Source organism: Delphinapterus leucas, chromosome 16 (assembly GCF_059928025.1).
Source record: "Delphinapterus leucas isolate spDelLeu-1000000601 "Yukka" chromosome 16, BTC_Dleu_Yukka2, whole genome shotgun sequence".
Lineage (NCBI taxonomy): Eukaryota > Metazoa > Chordata > Mammalia > Artiodactyla > Monodontidae > Delphinapterus > Delphinapterus leucas.
In genome coordinates, this window is record NC_143144.1 from 32,112,342 (window position 1) to 32,135,563 (window position 23,222).

A 23,222-nucleotide genomic window follows, 5' to 3' on the forward strand; every position below is an offset into this window, starting at 1 on the left:
ATCTGTGAGCAGGAACCACAGCATCTGCCGCAGAGCGGATGGAATATTCTGGAACAGGAGAAATTTCAGCAGGGCTGGGTCACACAGAGTGAGGCATCCAGGTGGCTGTAGCCTTTGGAGCAGAGTGGCTAGCAGTGGAGGTGGTGAGAAATGGTTGGGTTTTGGATATTAAAAAAACAAAACAGAACAGAAAACCCTCAAAAAAAACAGCTTTATTGAGATATATTTGACATACAATAAACTGCATGTATAGGGTACACTTTGATGTCTTAACATATGTATATATTCATGAAGTCATCACAGTAATCAAGATAATGGATGAATTTATAATTAAAAAACTTTCATTGTGCCCTTTGTATCGCCCTACCCCCTGCTCATTCTCATCACATCTTGCCCAGCGCCAGTCAAGTCCCAGACGACTACTGAACTTCCTGTCACTATCGGTGAGTTCGCATTTTCTAGAATTTTGTGTCAATGAAATCATACAAAAAGTATATACTTTTGTTTTTGTTCTACTTCTTCTACTCAGCATTATTATTATTATTATCTTATTGAAGTATAGTTGATTTACAGTATTGTGTTAGTTTCAGGTGTACCGCAAAGTTATTCAGTTATACAGGTACATACACACACATACACACGTACATAGATTCTTTTTCATTATAGGTTATTACAAGATATTGAATATATCAATAGTTCCCTGTGCTATACAGTAGGACCTTGTTGTTTATCTATTTTGTATATAGTAGTGGGTATCTGTTAATCCCAAACTCCTAATTTATCCCTCCCCGACACTTTCCCCTTTGGTAACCGTAAGTTTGTTTTCTGTCTGTGAGTCTGTTTCCGTTTTGTAAATAAGTTCATTTGTATTATTTTTTTAGGTTCCACATATAAGTGATATCATGTGGCATTTGTCTTTGTCTGACTTATTTCACTTAGTATGATACTCTCTAGGTCCATCCATGTTGCTGCAAATGGCAATATTTCATTTATTTTTATGGCTGAGTAGTATTCCATTGTGATATATATATCACATCTTCTTTGTCCATTTGATTTGCATTTCTCTAATAATTAGTGGTGTTGTCAGCATTATTATTTCGAGTTGCAGCCATGTTGTTGCATGCATCATTCCTTCTGTTGTTGTTGCATGTTCATTCCTTTTTATTCCTGAGTAGCATTCCATTGTATGGATACACCACTGTTTGTTTACCCATTCTCCTGACGATGAACATTTGGGTGGTTTTCAGTTTTTGGCGATCACAAATAAAGCTGCTATGAACATTTGTGTACAAGTCTTTGTGTGGACCTTTGTGTGTGCTTTCTTTTCTCTTGGGTGAATAGCTATGGACCAACCGGATCATATGGTAAGTATATGTTTAACTTTGTAAGAAACTGCCAGACCATTTTCCAAAGTGATTGTACTGTTTTATCTTCCTGCCAGCACCGTATGAGACTTTCAGTTCCCCATATCCCCACCAACACTTGGTGTGGTCAGTCTTTTTAATTCAGCCACTCTAATAAACATTCTGGATGTTTTTTGAGGGTTAAGCCTATGGGAATTTTAATGGATTGGATCTGATATGAGAGAAAGAAGAGGAGTTATTTATTCAGCAAATATTGAATGCCTTCTCTATTCTGGCATTATTCTAGAGGCTGAGGGGATAGTAAAGAATAAAATAGACGTGATCTCTTCCCTCATGGAGCTTAACAGCCTACATCTCTTCTATGCCTGTTTGGGGAAGACTGGGGTGGTGTGGGGCTCTCGTAGGGGTGGGATGAGAAGGTGAAGGGGTGGCAGGTGCAATTGATGGAGGCACTGAAGAGAGAGGAGGCAGAGGGTCAAGACAGGCTGTGGGGTGTAAAAGTCAGCAGGTCTGGCCAAGGAAGATGCAGTGATGTTCCAACTCTAGTCTTTACTGTTAGTGTGACTTGGCCAAGTCATGTCTCCCCTCTGAGCAGCCTCAGTTTCTTCATCTGTAAAATGAGAATAATGAATCCAGATGCTTAGTGAACTTCCTGAAGTCACTGACATTGATTCGTTCACCCGTTGAGCTCTTTAGACAGGTGTCCTTTAGACAGGTTCCAGGTGTCCTCATGAGGGTCCCAGGGACCACGAAGTCTGCCCGTGGTCCACTGCTTCATTTCCACCCTCTCTGCCAACCCCTCAGGTGAAGATGCCAACTTGTGGGCCCTGAGCAGCCCAGGGGAGTGCTAGGCCTGTTTGCATCTTTATTTTTAGAGCCACCCCTGGAAGGTGGCTCTGGCTCCCACTCTGTGGGAGCTGAAGTCAGGCTATATTTAGGAGGCACAGCTGCGTCACACTGTCCCTCCCACGTCTCTGGGTTTTAGCCATCATGGTGTTGGAGGGCACACATCACTCTGCCTAAGCTGTGTTTGTTGCCTGCGGGCCCCCCGGGAGTGGCAGGCCCTCCTGACTCACCCTCTGGCTCCAGCTCTCTGAGGTGGGGGTGGCAGCAGGGGACAGTCTGCCTCCCTCTGAGCCCTAGTGGTTTCTGCTGGGATGTGGCTCCCCTCGGTACCCTGTGGGTAGCCATAGCAACTATGATGATCCATTTTGGTTCAGTGTTTCTGTTTACCCAGTGCTTCTACAGCTGTCACCTGTGGTGTCTTCCAGGTGGGTGTGGGATGAGGCATCACTGTCACCATCCTTTCTGCTGGATCGCGAGCTCCTTTAGGGCAGGGATCATGACTCATCATTTCCATATTCTCCATTTCCACATTCACCTAGTGTAGACTGCATGAGCACACAGTAGGAGCCTAAGAAGTTCTGACTGAATTTAATTCCAGTCAAATTCTGTAACTGGGCATTCCCCAAAGATCACTTAGATCCTTGAGCTCATAGCCTGGCTCTGCCATTTACTAGCTGGATGACCTCGGCTGTTCTCATAACAAACCCCAGAGCTCAGTTTGCTCAACCTGTAATGTAGGAATAATCATAGGAATAATATCTCATAGGAATTAGAGGAATAATCAGAATGTAGGAATCGTATACCTCACGAGGTTGTTGTGAGGCTCAAAAGCGCTAATGCAAATAAAGACCATGTGTGTTACACAGCCTGGTGCATAATGAATGCTGAAAAATATTTATCACAGGAGATTCTTGTTCTTTTCTCAGCAATCTTGTCTAATTCTGTTGGCAGGACCAAGGATCTGCTGACATGTTACATCAGCCAACACTACGAAGAATAAATGAATGGATATTCATTGAGCACCTGTCATGTGACATTCTTTCATTCATTCTCTCGTTCTCTTACCCATTCAGAGTTGATATGACTCACTTGGGGGCATTGGAAAAAAGACCCCATGTCTTCCCTGACTCATGGTCAGATCTGTCCTCTGGCCATAGAAAGGGGGGACTTCTCTGCTTTATTGATAGAGAGGTCAGTCGTTTCCCTTCAGCCTCTTTTTATTGTGAACTTGATGAATGTGGCCTGATGGACCAGGAAGTAAGAGGAATAAAAACATACTATATGAAAAACATCCCGCAAGGGACAGATGGGCTGTGAATGGGCCCCCCTCTCCAGCTGTTCCCTGTCCCACCAGGACTGTGGACTGAGGACTGGGGACTAGACCAGAGGGAGGACTTTGGTAGCCTGGGAGGAGGATCTGCCATGGGAGGCTGCCATCTGAGGCAGGGGGATGGCCAGTGTGTGCTGGGAGGCACAGGGCCTCCCAGTGGGCAGAGACTGGCAACTGGCAGGGATAATAGGAGCTAGAGGCAGGGGTCTGGCTGGGACAGCCCTTTGTAGTGGTGGGTGTAGTCATTGGGTGACTTGGTTGGCCCAGAGGTAGAGAAGACCCAGGTGGTATGCAGCTGGGGACCAGTCCTGTTGGCCCCATGGCAGTGGGGGTTGGGTTGCTCTGAAGTCTGGGGATGGCTGGGTTGACTTAGTTTGGAAGTGGCACCAACCAGGCACTTTTTCCCATAGAGGAGGGTTTTGTTGACTGAATGGCAAGCGCTGGTGACATTAGCCCTGTGGTTGGGGACACTGATGCCCCGTTGGCTTTCTTATGGAGAACAATCTTATGGAGGACAGTCAGGCTTTACCCTAAGGAGATGGAGGAGTGACTTAGTTGACTGTGTGGATGGGGGGAGCAGGAGTGGGGAGCGTCCTTGGATGTGGCAGAGACTGAGGGGATCACATCACCAATAGTCCATCCGCTTCTCTAGAACCATGTGACTACTCTGGCATGGGCTATGAACATAAGTGAGGGGGATCCCTTCTGGGATGAAGCATGGAAGATCTTCTTTTATTTTTATTTTATTTATTTTTGGGTGCATTGGGTCTTAGTTGCAGCACTTGGGATCTTTTGTTGGGGCACGTGGGCTCTTCATTGTGGTGCACAGCCTTCTCTCTAGTTGTGGCGTGTGGGTTTTCTCTCCTCTAGTTGTGGCATGCAGGCTCCAGAGTGCTTAGGCTCTGTAGTTGTGGCACGCGGGTACCAGAGCACGTGGGCTCTGTAGTTTGTGGCATGTGGGCTCTAATTGAGGCGCGCAAGCTCAGTAGTTATGGCATGCGGGCTTGGTTGCCCCGCGGCATGTGGGATATTAGTTCCCTGACCAGGGGTCGAACCCACGTCCCTTACATTGCAAGGCGGATTCTTTACCACCGGACCACCAGGGAAGTCCTGAAGCATGGAAGATGTTACAGCTGTCTCTCCCTCTGCTGCAGTGATGGAGGAGGCTAAGACACTTAGGTAGTGCAGCTCTAACATAGAGGAGACTGTCAGCCACAGTTCCTGAGTGACTTTGTGGTGCAGAGCTCTCCTGAGACTTAAGTTGGCTCTAGTAGCAGCAATAAACCTTTGTTTCATTGAGCCACAGAGATTTTGGAGTTGTTTCCACAGCAAAGTGAGCACTCGGGATGACTGATCGTTGGTGGCAATAATGTGCAAGGATACTGATGTTTCATAGACTCAGCCAAGTATTTTTGGCCAAGTACCATTTATACTATGCTCTAGGGATAAATTCCTACCCTAGCCCTCAGCTGCCTTACCAACCCTCTTGATCTCACTCAACAGATGGGGAAGTCGAGGCCCAGAGAGGTGAAGTCCTAAGCATAAGTTTACATGACTGGCTTAGCGGCATAGTCCTCCTTTACAGCCTCTGCTTTAACAAGCTGTGTGTAAATGGATGTGCTTTTGCAAAGAAAACTTCATTTTCCTGTTGGCCTTACTCAGTCCCCTCAGAGGTGCTTCATCATCATTTTGATTATGCTCAAGTGAAGTTTAAAGACCCACAGCCAATGAAAGCTTCCTTACCCTTGTAGTCAAGCAGTTAATGTTAATGAACAAACCCTCAGATGTGGTGGGAGAGCCCGCTCTGATGGGGACACCAGGATGACTCCTTAAGTGAAACAAAAACTCTTTAAGAAGGTGAATAGTGGCTTTCTCACTGATATGTTTTGCAAACAAGAATTTTTGTATGTTGGAGATTAAAAAAAATAGTGATGCCCCATCTACTTGTGTGTACGTATGTATTTATGTATGTATGTACGTGTATTCTGAATACCTTGTGTGTGTCGTCTCCAAGGGAAGAGAATGAATGTGCAGAGGATATGTTCTTGATCAATACATACCCAATGAATTGAGCTTTTTAATAAGATTTAATTGTTTTATGAGAATGAAGAGAATAATGAAAAGCAGGAATTTGTTTTTGAAAACTAAAAAATTTTTAGTATTATGGAGGTCTTAAATTTTGATCGATCCCAGGCTCCTAAACTTTCAGATTACAGTAAAAATGAATGTTCAGTTTTTTAAAAAATTGAACTCTATTGAATATAGTTCAATACAAATTGAATATTGTACATCAACTGTATAGTTGATGTACAATATTATATTAGTTTCACGTGTGCAAAAAAAAAGAACGAATGTTCATTCATTTAATGAAAATTTGTTGTGCACCTGCTATATCCCAAACCCTATGTCGCTAGCACTGGGGCTTCGGAGGCAAGGCCCTGACAGTGACCTATAGGAGCCTGGAGCTTCCTAGGGGAGAGAAGATAAGGATGTGGTAAGTGCTTTATAAGAGGAGTCTTTGAGGGGTAGGAAAAAGCAGGGGGGAAAATTGCCCCCCCCCAAGGCTAGGAATTTAAGAAAGCCTTATGGAGGAGACAGCATTCAAATTGACTCAGGGCAGGAAGGACAGGTAGGATTTTGATAGAGAACGGAGGGGTAGGGGAGGCCATTCTCAACAAAGATGCTAGCTGGAGCTCAGACATGAGGGTAGGGGTGAAATTAAACTAATGTACTTCCACAAGGAGAGTGAAATAAAGAAACGATCGCAGGTTAGCCTCTAATTAACTGGAAAATGCCAATAACTGGAACCACTTATGGAAGGTTGTTCCATTAATTAAGATTTTCCTGTGTGTGTGCGTAGCATGTGTGAGACTACACAGTTACAGATAACATGCACACACCTGTTCCGTCCCCAACTCCCCTGAGGATCCTCCTTCCGCAACCTGAGGGTGCTGGTCTCCACAGCAGGGAGGGGTGGCTGCCTATCAGCTGGGAAGACACATTCTCGGCTCAGCACGCCACGCTGCGGTCCCACGGAGGCCCCATTCCGAGAGGACTGGAAATGTAATCACAACAGTTTTTATTAGCAAAAGAACAGCAGGAGCCCTTCTGCTGTCCATATGGACAGATCCCGATGGGTATTCATGAAACAGTTTGCTGCGGGAACAGCCATGCTTAAAACCCCTCGTCCAGTTACCTTTGAACTTGCCTTTCTTGCTGTAGTGGCTGTTACTGCTGCATGTGAAACATCTCACATACTCAGTTCTTTATGGGAGGGAGGGGCCTGCCTTACCCCTTTTGGGGTTCCTTTGCCCCAGAGGCTGGGCAGTGGTGGACCAGGGAAGACCTAGGAGTTTGGGGCCTGGTCCCTTATCCTGGCTGTCCTGGAGATTCACTCGGTCTCATCTGTCCTGTGTAAAATTGTCCAGTTAATTGGAGCCAACAGTAGCTTTTGGAGAAGCCCCTTGGACCTTTTGGGACCTGGGATAAGGCATGACTCTGCAGGGGCACCTGGCGAGGGATAAAGAGCTGCCAACCCAAGCATTGCTTCCTGGCTTCCTGTACATGCTACTCGGTAGAGGACAGTGGGTACAGTGGCCATTCAGTTTAGGTGTTGGGGACATCTCTAGTTCCAGATGCCCTTCTCATTGTCCCTAATGGTGCATATCACAATACAGGCCCAGATTCTGGGAGAGAACATACAATTTCTGTGTACGGAGGACAGGAGTATGTAAATCTGAAATAGGATCACTGTTAACGTAGAAAGAAGCCCATGCCTTCTGAAAGTTGTAGGTGCCAAACCTTGGGCTTCATTGGCCGGAAGAGGACAAGGAAGGAGGATCCAGCAACTGGATGCAGACACATGTTTTTGTGAAGATCAATACTGGAAGGAGAACCCAGCAAAGCAAACACAGTGTTATCGGTTGATGCCTTGTGGGCTGGGCGGGACTGCTGTGGATGTCTGAGTCAGGGAGAAGTCAGAGTGTACATCTGTTGTTCTGCCTGCTCAGCTGACCATATTCTGGCATGGTACCTCTGCTTTCCTTCAGGGATTTTCCACTCTCCTGCTCTCCGGCAGGGCAGTTTGACTGAGCGGGCTCCCATCCTCTGACTCAGCAGTGTCGTGGAACTCAGAACTGGTTCAGTAGTGTCTCATGGATGGGCTCTAAATGATTCTACTTGAGTCAATAAGAGTCTGACTTGGAATTTTTGCTGGAACTCTTTAAGAGAGGTTTCTGAGCAGGGGAAATGAACCCTAGAGGTGTGGGTGGCCACACGGCTGCCACCTGGAAAGAACCGGCTGAGAATGATTCCCACTGTGCCCAGAGCTACAGCATCTCTGCTTGCTTGATACTATGAATCCTCTTTTGTGCTTAAGTCAGTTTGAGAAGCCTCCAGGGGTGAAGATTCTGCCAGATGACCCTCTTCCCAAAGAGACTGGTACCCCCAGGTCTTTCCTTTCTGTTTTCAAATCCGTCACTGAAGGCCTTTCTTCTCTGGTCAGGGTGTGACTTCCCAAGTTGGCTAGAGGAGAGTCAGTCATCTTCCCTGTGTGCTGTGTCACATATGGTTATGTCAGATGGTCCTGAGTACAGCCCTGGCTCATAGTAGCAGCTCATTAAATCATGCTCATCTGACTGTACACATTTATGAGGCTTTTCCATTCCTCATCCCTGAAGGCAGAGTCATCCTGGGGTTCAGTCTAGAGTGTGGGCTTTGGAATCACGCAGACCCTGGATTCTTGTCCCGGTTCTGTTACTTGCAAGCAATGACTTAGGCAAGTTATTCAACCTCTGCATATCTCGATTCATCTGGAAAATAGATGTAATTATACTCCTCTCTCATTGGATGCTTTTGAGGACTGAATGAGAAAATTATGGAGAGCAAAGCTCAGCACAGAGCATAGCATAGTCTATGTAGTAGCCATTACTATTTCTAGAAAACTCCCCAAACAGCCTTTATAGCTACTAAAGCAATGCCCAGCAATTGATATTCCTTTGGATTTCCCAGCGTATATACCCATTTCCTTTTCTTACTATCTTTCCCCCTTGGCGTCCACTGAGGGCTCATTTTTTTTCTGTTCTGGACTCTGTGGTTACCCAGATGTAGAAGCATACAGCCTGGGAGCTCCTCAGGGCCAGAAGCTACACCAAACAACCAGGAAAGCCCAGAGCAGAAGAGAGAGTGTTCTAATGGAGGAATAAGAGGCAATGCCCCGTGCCCAGAGGAAGGGGCCAGGCTGTGGAGGGCTCACGCATCCATCACCTTTGACCATGGGATGCTTTGTTTGAAGCACAAAACCACCCTTGTTCTGTCTTGGTGACGGGGAGAGCATTCCTTCCATTCAGTTCAGTCTTCCTGAGCCCTCGCTTTGTTCAGAGTTTCGGTACCAACCCCCAGCTCAGATTTTCCCTATTTGTTTACTTGTCAAATGGTCCAAGTACAAAGAGGGGGTGGGCAGCAGCATGGAAATTGTAGAAATTGGCAAGCTGATTCTACAATTCATATGGAAATGAAAAGGACTTAGAATAACCAAAACAGTTTTGAAAATGAGCAAAGTTGGAGGACTAACGCTGCCTGATTTTAAGGCGTATTATTAAGCTATAGTAATCAAGACAGCGTGCTGTGGGCATCGAGACTGACAAATAGGTCAATGCAACGGAATTGGGAGTGCAGAAGTGGTTCCACATATATATGGACAACTGATTGGTGACAGAGGTGCAAAGACAATTCAGTGGAGAAAGACTAGTCTTTTTTTTTAAGCAAATGGTGCTGATACAGTTGGATATCCATATGCAAATGAACTTTGACCCATAACTTGCACCATATACATATTAGGATGATAAATGTAAAACCTAAAACTATAGAACTTCTAGAAGAAAGCAGAAGAAAATCTTTGTGACCTTTGTTTAGGCAGACGTCTTAAATATGACACTGAAAGCACAATCCATGAAAGAAAAACAACAATAAATAGGACTTCATCAAAAATAAAAACTTCTGTTCTTTGAGTGATACTGTTAAGAAAATTAAAAAGGCAAGCCGCAGACAGAGGAAAATAAATACAAATCATATATCTGATGAAGGACTTGTATCCGTAACATATAAAGAGCTTTCAATTATAGTAAGACAAACCAATTAAAAACAGACAAAAGATTTAAGTAGACATTTCACTGAAGAAGACAACGCAAATGGCTAAGAAGCACATGAAAAGATGCTCAGCCTCATTAGTCATTAGGAATGGCAAATTAAAACCACAGTGAGGTCCTACTACACATCCTGTAGAGGGGCTAAAATTAAAAAGACTGATCACACCAGGTGTTGGTGATGTGAAGGACCTGGAACTCTCATATGCTGCTGGTGGGAAATAAAATGCTGCAGCATTTTGGAAAGCGGTTTGATGGTTTCTTATAAAGTTAAACGGACACTTACTATGTGATCCAGTCAGTCCACAGCTAGCTATTTACCCAAGAGAAAAGAAAGCACGTGTCCACACAAAGACTTGTACACAAATGTTCATGGCAGCTTTGTTTGTAATGGCCCCCAACTGGAAACAACCCAAATATCCTTCAGCAGATGAATGGATATCCATTCGTGAGTGGTGTATCCATACAATGGAATATTACTCAGCAATAAAAAGGAATGGACTATTGATGCATGCTCTATAACGTGGATGGATTTCAAAATAGTTATGCTGAGTGAAAGAAGGCAGGAAAAACGTGTAATACTATATGATTCCATTTAAATAAAATTCTACAAATGCAAATGAATTGATAGTGATGGAAAGCAGATCAGTAGTTGCTGGGGGATGAGGGCAGGGGGCTGGCAGGGAGAGGCAGGAGGAGATTTCTGGAGGGGATGGATATGCTCATTATCTTGATTGCAGTGATGGTTTCCTGGGTGTCTATACATGTCAAAACTTATTGAAGTGTGTACTTGAATTACATGCAGTTCATTGTATGTCAGTTGTATCTTAACCATGCTGTTTCCCAAAGAAAGGGAGGGTGTAGCTCTACCAGCAACCCCTGGACCAGGTACGGCAACCCGAGAAAGCTGTTCCGTCCAGGGGAAGGGGGAGAGATGGAATGGACTACTGCTCTGACGTCTCCCTATTTTGCATTTGCCCACCTCTGCTCCACTGCCCCCTCTGTCAGGTCATGCCTTCCCAATCCGCCTCACCTATTTAGAATCTACTTGTCCTTCTAGATCTAGGGGAGAAATTGTCTGCTCCATGAAGCCTTCTAGGACCACAACAGACTTGTGTTTTTTCATCTTACATGCTCATGTAACATCTATTTTGTATGTTACTACTTAGATCTTTGTGTGTCTTGTGATTAGGAAACAAATAAGTGTTCAGTCCAGCATCAGTACCTACTCTCTCAGGCTCTCCTGATGCTTCACAAGGCTTCCACCACTCTTGTCCTGGCAGTTTTTCCACCTCCCCTCACATGTACTAGTATATGTACATACCAGCATCTCTTTAGTCAACAGCAACTCCACCTACCCAAGGGCAATGCCCATGAGAGCATCCCTCTCTCCCCCATACCTAGTCAATCACAACATACTCTTGGCGCTCTCCAAATCTTGAGTCAAGCTTCTCCTCTGTGGTCATGACCCTAGTCCCAGGCACCACCACTGCTCACCTGGGTCACCGCAATAGCCTTGTCACTGGTTTCCCTGTATCACCCTTTCCCACCACCCCCAATAGGTCTGTTCTCAATCCAGCGCCCAGAGGGTACATCTAAGACCTACATCAGCATATGTCACTTTTCTGCATAAAACTTTTATCTAAGTTCTCCCAGTTGCACTCAGATTAAAATCACAACCCCTTGCCATGGCTTATTCAGCTCTGCCTGATCTGGCTTCTGCCGACCTCTCTGATCTGGTTCCGTGCTGCATACGCTTCCTTCCCACACTCTGCTCTCCCTGGACTAACCTTCTTTCAGTACTGTGTGCGTACCAGACTCCACCACAAGGCATCCCCTCGCCTTTCCCTCTCCCTGCAGCACCCTCCCTCCACCCTCCCTGATGACCTATTTCAATGGGTCCTTCCTTTTTAACTTCTCTCATAGCATCCAGCACTTTCTTAGAGTATATTTCTATTTATAAGTGCATAAAAATGTTTTTTAATAATTAATTTATATTAATTTATTTATGGCTGAGTTGGGTCTTTGTTGCTGTACGTGGGCTTTCTCTAATTGCAGCGAGCGGGGGCTACTCTTTGTTGCGGTGCGCAGGCTTCTCATTGCAGTGGCTTCTCGTGTTGCAGAGCGCGGGCTCTAGGCGCACGGGCTTCAGTAGTTGTGGCTCGCGGGCTCTAGAGCGCAGGCTCAGTAGTGTGGCTTATGGGCTTAGTTGCTCCGCGGCATGTGGGATCATCCTGGATCAGGGCTCGAACCCGTGTCGCCTGCATTGGCAGGCGGATTCTTAACCACTGCGCCACCAGGGAAGTCCCTATAAGTGCATTTTTATGTGCTTGTTTTACTGTGTGATGACTGTCTCCTCCACTTGGCTGGGAGGTCTTGCAGGGAGCAAGTCTGCATTTACTGCTCTGTGTGGTGTCTCCAGCACTGGGCTCTCTGTAAATATTTGTCAAATGGCTGAATGACTGAACCTCAAGGGGAGCTTTGAGGGGATCGACTCTTTGCTGTATGTATCCTTTGTCCTAGTGACCTTGGAGCATGAGGATATATTTTTCTATCTTACAATGCTGCATTTCCAAAATCAGGGTGGCTCTTATAATTGTCACATATGTTTAACGCAGCAGTATTTTTCTTTCAGAAAACTGCTAACTTGGTGATTCAGTCTTAAATGGTACACATTATGTCTGAGAGTTGAAGTAATAGAAAAATCTTTGTGTTGTCCAATGGATGACATGTCTAACAGATGAGGGCATCTGGCCCTCGGCTTCTGGAAGCTTTCCTGTTGTCTCTCAGCCGTAACATGGGCTTTGTGACCTCGCCTGTGCTGTGTTCATCAAATAGTTAGTATTTATATTGCTCATATGTATGAGCGGCTTTTCCTAAGCTCAGAGTGTAAGCTTCCTGAAGGCAGTCATGGCATTTTATACTTCACTGTTCAAGGACTCAGACTGGGTGCAGAAAGGAAGGGGAGGAGGGGAAAGGAGAGCGGAGGGGAGGGAAGAGAAGGGGAGCGGAGGGAGGAGTGTCTAGTGGCTCAGCTGTGAGGCCTCTTGAACCATCCTGGCCTCACAGGCAAGTCTTGTCATGAGACCTCAGGAGTTCCAGGCTGGATTGCTGTGCTCTCACCCCAAGAACACCCTTGCTAGTGGGCCCTCTCTGTTGTGCCGTGTGATTCTAATAATTAGGGTTTGCCTTGTTCATGAGACAAGCCCCACTGTTTTACTAACTTGGTCCCTCTGAGTCCAGGGCCCTATGCAGCAGACCTGAGCAGAAGCCTCACCTTGCCCTATTTGTCTCCCAGGGCTTACAGTCCAGCCTGGGCTACCAGCCCCCAGACCTCCATGCAGAAATGGCGTGGACTTGTGGCTGGGAACTCTGACTGGGCTCAGGCAAATTTAGGCTTCATCTCAGCTCTGCTTTGTGCTAGCCGTGTGATTCTGGGCGAGTTGGGTTTTTTTCCTCAGGTCCTCAGTTTCCTCATCTATAGAATGGGGATGATAATAATACCTGACTTATAGGTTAGTTATAAACAAAGATTATGGTAAAAATACTGCCAACTTGAAGTGCATGAACACTGACCATCAGCCAGTGCTAGAGCAGGCTCAGGCGCTAACGTTCAGTGGCACTGGGGTAGGGGCTAATGGCTAGGATGGAAGGAAGACACACAGGGGCCTTGGGACAGCAGCTATTTGCCAAGTAAAATGAAGTTGACTTGATATTGTAACAACTCACATGCCATACAGGTGTGTGCTGCCCAGGTTGTCATGTAACAAACCTGAGGTGTCTAGCATGGTGCCAGGGAGGGAGGAAGTGCTTGATTTAGGGTTGGAAATACCAGCAGTGTGCTGGTAAATGCTAGCGCGCACAGGCTTTTCAGGAAAAGAAAAAGAGCCCACACTTTTATTATTTGCCAAATTCTATGGTGTAAGTACCACCAGCATGGTTAATTTCAAGAGAAGCACAGCAGCCACTATGATAGAGAATTTCCATCATACAGATACAATAAATATAAATAAATTCAACAGTATAGATAATAGTAAGATGTAGTAAAATAATTAGGAAGTAATAAGTTTTGAGTTCCTTTTACCTTTGTTCTTAATATAATTTATTTAATTATAGTTTATATAATTTGATTTTTAGTAATGATTGTGTTTAGCAACTACTGGTAGACTTCCTGAAAATTTAACAGCTGCCTTTTGACAACAGTATAAGCCATATCAGCACCCCTTTGAAAGAGAATGGCTATTATGCCTGCCTGTCTATCTGCCAGAGCTCTTCCTAGTTCCCTACCTGAGACTTCTGGTCACCCTCTTGCCCATTACCTGTAGCTGGCCCTATCCGACGCTCAGTGCTGGCTTTCCTTACCTACTGCCACACTGGTAACCCGGCTAAGTATGTGCCCCACCCTAGGGGACATGCCTGGTCCCTGGTACCTTCCTCTTTCCCTCTGGCCACCCCACCACTTCCTTGACTCCCAGCTTCCCTCCTGGGCCGGACCCTGATGGGACAGTGTTAACTGGGGGAGGAGAAGACAGTGTGTTCTGGGGTGGAAAGCAGAGAAATGCTGTGTTTCTTCTCATGGTTAGAGTGAACCAGCTATGAAAGACGGTTTGGCTCACAGTTGCCAGTTTGCCTGCTCCCCTCAACACCTGACTGCTATCCTTGGTGCTTGGCAAATGAATCTCCCAAATGCACAGAAATCTTTCCTGCCAAATTCAATCCTCCAACTGGCGATAAATGCTCACCACTGGTTTGTGCAAGCAAAAACAGAGCACAAACCCAGCAGCACGAGCTGTGGTATCAGGATGGGGAATTTATAGCTCCTTGAAACCCTGCAGGTCTGCACTTCACAATATTATCAGATGAATTAAAGGAGAAATAGATGCTGCCGAGGAAGCGTGCCCTGCTTGGTTCCAGACTTTGTCAATAGGCAGATCTGTCATCAATGCTTTATCTCAGGGAAAGCTGCTTGAAAGAGTCAGTTGTCTGAGAGGCTGGTTCAGGGAGAGGGAACATTGTCAGCAGACAGGACTGTCCCTTGTTTTATGTCTCCAGGAAGGGGAGGAAGAGGGCGAGAAGAGGAAAGCTAGACTTGGAAGACAGTGGAAAGAACCAAGACTTTGGCGGCAAACTGACTTTGTTCAAATTTAGGCTCCGTCAGTTTCTAATTGTGTGACCTTGACCAAGTAGGTCCCATTTCTGAGCCTCAGTTTCCTCATCTATTAAAATAGGAATAGTGGTATTGTAACGGATGCTGCTGGTGTTTTGTCCGTATCTCTTGGCAGTGACCATCCCTGTGCGCTCTGATCTGGCTGCATCTGATGCAAGCACCTGGGAGTATATGTCTAAGGAGTTGATTTGAGTGTACACCTGGCACAGGCCAGATGTAGCGGGTGTTAATTCGCTGGTTGCAGCCCTCAACCCGTGACTGCTGGGAGTTGAGGATAAATCCCCTAGCTCCCTGGCCCCTCAGCGGGACGACTGTGGTGTGCTCTGTGGAACGCAGCCTCGCTTGCCCACAGGGATGCTGTGCTCCACAGCATGCCCTCTGTTGACCTCTGTCCCTTATTTGTTTCTCTTTCCCTCTCGCAAACTGGTGCTTCCTGAGGTCACATCCCAGAGAAACTGCTTGGACTTGAATCCTTATCTCAGGGACTCCTGAGGGGAATCCAACCTAAGACAGGTATCTCTCTCACAGGATCATTTTGAGTGTTGAATGAGCAGACACTAAATATGCTGGGTGAAAAATAAAGTGCACAGGGAGAGTACCTAGTAGGGGCGGAGCTGAATAGATGCCGGTCTCCCGACCCTCTCTTCATCTTCCTGTCTCTTCCCCAGGAAGCATGTGACCCAGGGAATACCTCTTTTCTCAGGCTGTCTTGCTGTTTGCCTGGCAGCCATTGGAGTCACCAGCAAGTGAGGGAGCGGGCGAGTGGCTCTCTGCAAGGCTGTCTCCCCGACGCTGGGTATCCTGAGCCTTGGAGGGTGTGTAACTCCCCGCCCATGGGGTACAAGTGGAGCCTCTGGGATTTCTTTTGGGGCTAAACAGACTCAAGGATTAATTAGCTAATGCCTGTGGAGTGCCTTGGAAATGTCAAGTGCTGAGTGTGAAGTGGCATCACTTGAGACGGTTTCCCCTCCTAAGCCCTCCATGAAAGATGTCGATTACCGCACGTGGAGGAGCTGTTGCTAAGTCTCCAGTTGGGGCTCTTAGCCAGGCAAATATTGACAGTCTCCATCTGGCGCTCAGGGCCTTGCAGGTCCCCAGAGACTGGAGCTCACATCCTGGCTCCAGGCCCAGTGGACAGGGGTATGGGGAGTGTTGGTGGGACGATGGCTCCCGCATGGTGCCCCCTTGGGAATTCTGCTGCCCAGTGTCCCCCAGCTCCAGACCTCTTCTTCTGGGACCCTCCAACTGACACAGCCAAGCCCTGAGATTGCTCATTGGTCTTTGACTAATCCTCTGTCCAGAGCATGGGTCTAAAACCATCCTCTTCTCCCCCAAACCTGTTCTTCCTCCTCCTTCTGAGGGTGGCACCATCATCCTCCCTGACGCTGCGGGCATCTTTGATCGTTATTCCCAAGGTCCAACCTTTACCAAGCTATTTGGATTCTTTCTTTATAGCATTTATGACATCTGTCTCCTCTTCTCCATCCCATCATCCCTGTCCTGGCTCAGGCTGTCATCCTCTTCCCTGGCCTATTGTTTTCATCTTCTGGCCACTCTCCTTAGCCTCCAGTATGCTCTCCATGTAGCTAGCGGAGACTCGTTCTGAAACCCAGTTCTGATGGAATCTTTCCTTCGATGAACATTCACTGGCTCCCTATTGCTTACAGAATAAAATGCAAACCCTTCTGTTTGCCTAGGGTCCATCCGGATTGGGCCCTAATCGACCTCTCTCATTTCTTCTTTTGAACTCTCCTTCTGTGTTCTCACTGCTCCAGCCAGCCTGAGCGACCCTGGATTTGGAGACCACTCACCCAATGGACTGTCCAAGCCCTTCCACTTTCTGCATACCAACCCCCATCTTGGCTCCCACTGGTGGCTTTTTTTTTTTTGGTGGGGAGGGGCACTCTTCCTCTACCTCCACGTGTCTGTTTAGAGAACAGATCAAATATCATCGCCTCCTCCTCTCACCTCCCATGGCAGTCAGATCCTTGTCCTACAGAGGCTTTTTGATGTTGTATTTCAGTGGTGAGCAGGGAGTCGGCCTCATGCCTCATATTAATGCTGTGTCTGGTGAAGATGTTTTTGACAGCATGTCTGGTGCTGTAATACAGTGTTCCCTCTATCAACAGAGGGGATGGTTGCTTTTAGCCCCAGATGCCTGCTCCCTGGTTATTATCTAACTGAACATGTGTATGAGTCTGTCTTTCCTCCTGACCCTCAAGGAGCTCCTTGTACCTAATATTTTTCCTCACGGCCAGCAAACATTAGTTGTTCAATACCTGTTGAAATAATATGAACTTGTGGCTTCAGAGACCATGAGGTATGTTACTAAGATGTGGCATGTCTTCCTCAGGATGTATTTTTATATGCTGAGTTGATGGGACATCACAGCCAGTTTGGGATTCCCTGGGCAGAGGTCTGCTTGAAATTCTCCTACAGTCCCTTTCAGGTCCTGGGGTCCTCATGTGGCGTTGCTTGGAGGTGCCCCCTGTTGGGAGGGGGGCTTGCATCAGGAAGGCGGGATTCAGAGACTAAGGCCCTGAGGTGCAGGGAGCCAGTGTCTGGATGGGCATGTAGGAGCTCAGATGGTGGAATCATTTCCTTGGCTACACAGAGGTGTGGGTGCTGGGAATCTAGGTGCATCGTCTGGTCCTACTTGGGTGGGTGGCAGGGGCAGTGACGTGGTGAGATTTAGCAGGCTCCATAGGAGTATTTCCCTCACTTCTGGGAAGGGGCCAGTCTGGAGTCAGCTTGGATGTTAGATGGCAGGAGATCTGAAGGTACTGGGCCCAGTTTGGTTTCTCTTCTCCACTCTTCTCTTTTTTCTTAAAACATATAGGGGTATCCTTGCCCAGTATAATTTGTCCAGTCCCAGGAATACCGCATTGCACAACTCCAGGGTTCTATATGATGCTGGCCCTGGAGTTCAGATACCCAGTAGCCCTGTCAGGTCCTGACTTTACAATTTGAAAGCCTGTCAAGCAGATAAGTCCCTGATAGGGACTTCTTCTGAGCTGCTAGTGTTCGCAAGAAGTGGAGCTAACATTTAAAAATTGTGAGACTTTGCATAAAAGTTTACATTTCTGGTTTCTTTTAAAAAAATTGGAAGACCTCATAAAGCTGGGCTTTTTTCTCTATAAGGCAGCTCCAAGCTAAAGCCAAGCAGTGACTGCTGCTCTAGACAGGGCAGGTGGGCACCCGTGTGCCATGGGTGTCACCTGACTTGCTTCACTCATTGACTGCCCTGGCCTGTGGCCTGGCCTTAAGGTCACAGTCCAGGAGACTATCATTGATAAAGTGGAAGACCCTTTGTTATCAATAAGTGAGGCCAGAACGAAGCCATCGAGCTGTGTGAATCCAAATCATGGAATGTCGGAGGTGGAAAAGCCCTTCTGGAACTTTGTTCCCATTTCTCTTATTTGTAGACACAGACCTGGAACTCAGAGCTGGGAAGGGACTTGCCAAGGCCACCCAGTGAGTTGATGGCAAAACTGAGACCAAATTCCAGGTCTGCTTACCCACAACCAGGAGTCTTTCCCCGTTTGAGAGTGCTCTTGTCTCCCCTTTTCTTTGTGCCCCTCATTTCATGGCTATCGGCTCTATTGCAGACCTGTGTAGGAACCAAGGGAAGCTTGTGATGGGGAGGGCCGGGGAATAAAGGGTAGGGAGGCCCCAGGCTGCTGGGGATAAAGGCTGAATGCAGGGGTGTTCAAAAGCCACTGGGCACTGAGCGAGTTAAGCCGTGCCTGTCTCCGTTGCCCGGGTACTCTTTATGTATCGCATAATGCCACTGTTCAGCCAGAGCCAGGGGCCAGAATGAGCACTGTCTTTGCAGGTAGGCAGCCAGTGCCGGCTTGGCAGAAAGAGAGGGAGCAGGAGAGGCTGGAATATTCCAGCTTGAAAACAGCAGCTGTGTAATAAAGCCAGGCTGGTTCATCTCTGGGCCCTGCTGTCCCTTCTCCCCGCCTTAGAGTAGCAGCATGAATCAGTTCACTGCGGCAATGGTCCAGGCGATGTGACTTGCATCCCCATAAGCTACCTGATTGCGGTCCCTGGATGCACGAGGCGCCGGATGTGCCTGGAATACCAAACTGCCTGGCTTAGCGCCACAGCTGCCAGTAACGAAGATCACCGGCCCCGCCTGGCCCCGTGGACAGAGCCAGGCATCCTTCAAGGCCACTACTGGCCTTTTATCTTGCCCGGGGCTCTGGGACAGTCACTGAGATTCTGGGGCTGCTTTTGACAGGGGGCCACCAGCCTGTCTCAAAGATGCCCTGACAAGCCCCTTCGGCCCCGGGCAGACAAAGGCTTGAAAGGAGAAGAATTGCACATGATCCAGATGCTGCTGTTTCTAATACGTTATTTTGACACACAATTAACTGCAAATTTGCTCTAAGCAAGAGCTCGGGCCCTCGCAGGGTCTGCACTGCACAGTTTAGGAAGAATTTGGTCTAGTGCAAACCTTGCCCTTCCCTACGGGTCAGGGGTTGCCTGCTACCCACGATGATGCCTCCCCTCTCGGGGCTGGGTGTGGGCACCCCGTCAGAAAGCACGCACCAGCTTCCCCAGGCCCTCACACGGGGCAGGGAAACCACAGCACAGGGGAGGTGGGGGAGAGCCTGCATGAACCCTCCCAGCAGAGCAGCTGAACGACAACCCTTCCTAAAACGGTGGCGCTTATCGTCCGCTGACAAAAGGCTGATTTGAGCTCTCCCTGGACGTGGGATGAAGCCAATGCATTGCCTTTTATCTCTCAGTCGCTTTGAGAGGGGAGACAACCGGCACCCAGCGTGGTGGGAAGCCCCAGAGAAGGCGCTCTCGAATGAAAGGCATAATCTCTGGCTCCCTAAACCAGGAGGCTTTTATCACCCCCATCCCCCACCCGCTGGCTCCCCCCACTCCAATCCTGGAGGCATCTGAATGGCGGCGGGAGCTCGAAGGAGAGGCTCCTGTGCTGTACAATGCCAAACAATATTACTTCTCCCCAGGAGCCCAGAGGAGGCCACGGGCATATGGCGTCTTACTTTGAAACCAGTCCTCCAATCAGCTATTTAAATAAGAAACATAATCTCATTGAACACTGAGAGCTGTCAGCCTTAGATGCTTCCATTTACAAGGCACTTGAAAAAAGTACCCAAGCCCCCAGTTTATCAGGACAGCCAGCTTAGGACTATTTACTGGGGGAAAGAGAGGTGCCAGAGAGGGAAAAAGGAGAATTGAAGTTGGCTGTTAGAAATCAGCTGCTCAGGGGTGGACCCACACGCCCGCACTGGGGGCCTCCACGGCGGCGCGGGTGGGAGAGTCTTTAGGTTCTCAGAAGACCACCTTAGGGCCAGGGCGATGCTCGGTTAGGTTGTTGTGGGTGGAGGAGAAGGGAGTGTGGGGTGGTGACCACCGTGCCCCGGGGGCTTCCTGGCAGCCCAAAGCCTTGCCCGTTGCTCGTTTGGAAACATATTTTCAGGCGCCTGCTAAGTTTATCGCTCCAGCAGTATTCGTTAGAGGCGGAGTGGTTGTTAAGACCCAGTGGAAAAAATTTCCCTCATAAGAACGGGCCCATCAAGGAGGGCGGGCATGGTTTGACCAAGCCCTGTGCTTGAGCTCACCAGTTCTGCCTCCAGGACCAGCTGTGTTTCTGAGCTTCCCGCCTTGGCTCCTCATGGGTTCTGGGGGGGGGGAGGCTGGAGAGCCTGTGACTGCGGTTAGCCGTGTGGGCCCTGGACGTGATGGCCTCAGTGGGAATCCTGGTCCTGCCACTTACTAACTTTCTAATCCGCGTGCGACTTACTACCCCAGAGCCTCAGGTTTCCTCCTCTGCCCATTAACCCATCCAAGTGGGTTGTAAGGGCTGGCTGAGATAGTGCCTGGTGGGGCACTGTGCCCCACGCAGGATGGCTATTATTATATTGTAATGGCTTGCCCCATCTCCACGCACGGCTTGTCAGACACTCCCCACTGCTCTGGTTCTGGTGTGTCACTTCTGGTCAGTGGGTCCAGCCCACCTTGCCTCACTCTGTTCTGCCCTGTCCTGCCCCACTTCATCTGTCCTGGGAGGGTCCAGGAAGGGGAGTGTCAGTTTGAGCTAGAAGACTGCCTGGAGGAGGTGTGGGTTGAACTGGGCCTGAAGGGTGGGAAGGACTTGGGGATGGGAGGAACAAGGAGCATAGAGAAAAGGCTTGGGGGTAGCCAGCCTGCGGGGAGGGGAGGGGGACGTGCTGGGGAAAGGGGGAGAGAAGGGTGGGGGGTGATGGAAGGCAGCCCCTCCTTTCTTCGTTGCCTTTCACCATGTGGGCATCATTGCTCATCAAAGGATGAGTTCGCCTTAGAGGGGACCAGAATTGAGAGGGTTCTCTGGGTGAGCCACGCTGAGCCCAGGTGCGTGAGTCCCTGTCCGTCATAGGCAGGCATGACCCTGACTGTGTGCAGAGAGGAGCCTTAAAGCCCTGGAGGGACCCCGGGGGGGCCAACACCCCCAGTCTAGAGTGAGGAAACCCAGGCCCAGAGAGGGCAAGGCACTTATTCAGGGTCACACAGCAAGTCAGCAGTAGGGCAGGACAGAGGCCTAGAGTGCCTCATACCTGTTTCTTTCCCATTATTTTTTATTTATTTATTTATTTATTTATTTATGGCTGCTTTGCATCTTCGTTGCTGCATGCGGGCTTTCTCTAGTTGCAGCGAGCGGGGGCTACTCTTCGTCGCGGTGCATGGGCTTCTCATTGCAGTGGCTTCCCATGTTGTGGAGCACAGGCTCTAGAGACTGGGGCTTCACTAGTTGCAGCATGTGGGCTCAGTAGCTGTAGCTCGCAGGCTCTAGAGCGCAGGCTCAGTAGTTGTGGCGCACGGGCTTAGTTGCTCTGTGGCATGTGGGATCTTCCCAGACCAGGGATCGAATCCGTGTCCCCTGCATTGGCAGGCGGATTCTCAACCACTGTGACACCAGGGAAGTCCTCTTTCCCGTTATTAAAGCTAGCTTTGATTGAGCACCTACCGTGTGCCAGGTACTGTTCTAGTTCTTTGTGTGTATTTCCACATTTATCCCTACCACAGCCCTATCAAGTAGGGATTATTATTATTATCATCCCTGTTTTAGAGATGAAGAAGCTGAGGTCACCTAGCCAGGAAGAGGGGCCTAGGTGTCTGGCATCGGAGCTCCTTTCTACCTTCTTGCCTTTGAGGGCACCTGGCCCAGCTCCCGTCTCCTTTACTGAAGGAAAGCATCCTTGTTGGAGCCAGAGCAGAGGAAAGGAGGTCTCAGCTTCATTTGGTATTCCCTCCCTCCTCAGCAAAGCACCTAAGTGCCTTCTGCGCTCCCGGAACATCAGGGAACATCAGCGAGGAAGGTGAGGAAGCCCCCAGACCCGCATCCCGCCCTGCGGGAAGGGCCGGCTCACGCTGCTGACTTCCGTTAAACATCTGACGCATCACAGAGCTGCTGAAAGCCGTCCATCACAGCCATCCCCCTCTGCCGGCCTTCCTGACCTGCTCCCAGAGAGGGGCCTCAGCCTGTACTGCCGGTGTGTGGGAAGTGGAGCGAGGGAGAGGGGACATGGCCATGGCCAGGTGCCTATGGCCACCCCTTCCCCTTACAGGGGCCCTAGGAGGAGCTTCAGGGTTGGCTGAGCCGTGATCATAACAAGAGCACCATTTGCTGAATGCTCAGTGTGCCGGGCAGACCTGAGCGCCTTATGTAGTTTATCTCCCTGAACTCCCCCATCACCAACAGGTACAGTTATTATTGCCCTTTGATAGATGCGGAGCCTGACATTGGAAGGTTTGGTCACTGTGAGGGTGCTGGAGCCACACTCGGCCCAGGTGTGCACGTCCGGGACCTCCCCTCCCCCCTTCTCTACCTGGGGATGGGCTGGGAGGACAGGTGCTCAGCAGGGAGGTGGAGGATGAGCCTGAGGCTCAGAGTGCACTTGGTGGTCAGTGCCCAGTAGAGGACCAGCCACGGCAGGTCTGAGGACACCAGCATGGGATGATCCCATCCCTCCCTCCACCCAATTACCCCAGTCAGAGCCGGGCTCCTCCTGGCACCTCCCTCCCCCTCGGTCCCCAGTTCAGTCAGTCCCCAGTCTCTCAGCTCCCCCTGCTAACTGTTCTTAAATCCATAACCCAGCCCCCTTTCCCATGTCACGGCTGCTCATGGGGACTGCTGCAGCTCCTGCTTGCCCCTGGCCTCATCTTGCCAGCTTCTGTTTCTTCTCCCCACTGTAGCCAGGGGGACTGTTCTGGACCCCACGTCTGCTTACTCACTCCTCGGCTTAAAAACCCAAACCCGCCTTGGGGTAGAGCCCACACACCTTACTTGGCCTGACTTGCAGGGCTGCTCAGCTCTCTAGGCCCCTCCTGCCCCTCGCCCCTGCCTGTACCTC

At 48.7% G+C, this 23,222-nt stretch overlaps 1 long non-coding RNA gene across 1 annotated transcript in view; it reads left to right on the forward strand.

Moving 5' to 3' along the window:
* The first annotated feature begins 396 nt into the window (after nt 1-396).
* Nucleotides 397-23,222, forward strand: part of LOC111183552 (uncharacterized) — a 430,485-nt gene continuing 407,659 nt past the window's right edge. The window contains exon 1 of the long non-coding RNA XR_016388080.1: nt 397-443. This is a non-coding gene — a long non-coding RNA (uncharacterized LOC111183552). The remainder of the gene's footprint in view (nt 444-23,222) is intronic.